A 1,036-nucleotide genomic window follows, 5' to 3' on the forward strand; every position below is an offset into this window, starting at 1 on the left:
TCCCAATGCAGCTGCACAGATCTCTTGTGCAAATTAAGGCTGCAGATGTGCTTACCATGAATGCACAGCATATATGATTTCCTTCTTTTTTCCCCTTAGGTATCAGTGCATACAATAACATAATAAATCTAGGAGCATAGTTTGCTATAGTGTATTGATGTGTAGGATACACTACAAGAGATTCAGTCTTGGTGATAAATATGCACTGCATGCACATCTTCTCTGAAACAGCTGAAGCATGTGAGCTTAATGAGCATCACAATCTGCATAGACTAAGCATATTGTACTTTTTTTTCTTTCAAAGAATAATCTCCTTGAAGATTTCAAGAAATGCACTGTATTTTAAGTGAGTTTTTGATGGATAGGAGCCAATACACATTTACTTTGAGCAGATTCTTCCAGGCCTCAATTAGCCAAAGCAAAGCCTTTGATCTGATTTAATTAGACCAGTAATCTACTTTTGAAAAAAATATACCTGAAGTAGAAAACAGATATAAACAAAGGGCAAAACAAAATAGTTGCACCACAAAACAGCATGGACTTAGCACAGCTGTTTCCTGTTACACAAAGACTTCCAGAGAATGGAAAGTATTGACAGAAATGGCAGCACTGAGCTCACCTGAGACAGATAAGCTCATTTTCATTTTCCAACAGATGTGCAAACAGCAGTAAACTGTAAGTGTACAAACTGACCAAGAATTCATAACTGAACTAGTGATTGTACTTTTCATTATTTTATTTTTGTTGTCAGTATACCATAGACATTTTACCAGAACAGGTTGTTGTTTTTGTTTTTTTTTTTTAATGTTCTTCATAGAAATACTTTCCATTAGAATCACGCCTAACTGGGATTTCTGTAGTCCATTTTCAGCACTGGATTATATTTTTAGTCTACCAATGCCTCTTTTCATAGAAAATCCTATGTGTTAAAAATAAATATACGACAGGCTTAGACTCTTGGCCCTTTCAGAAATCTGTCTAAGAAAATAAAAGCATTTCACAAGAAATTATAGTTCAATGGCCCAAAGAGAGAAAA

Source organism: Meleagris gallopavo, chromosome 1 (genome assembly GCF_000146605.3).
Source record: "Meleagris gallopavo isolate NT-WF06-2002-E0010 breed Aviagen turkey brand Nicholas breeding stock chromosome 1, Turkey_5.1, whole genome shotgun sequence".
NCBI classification, from domain to species: Eukaryota; Metazoa; Chordata; class Aves; order Galliformes; family Phasianidae; genus Meleagris; species Meleagris gallopavo.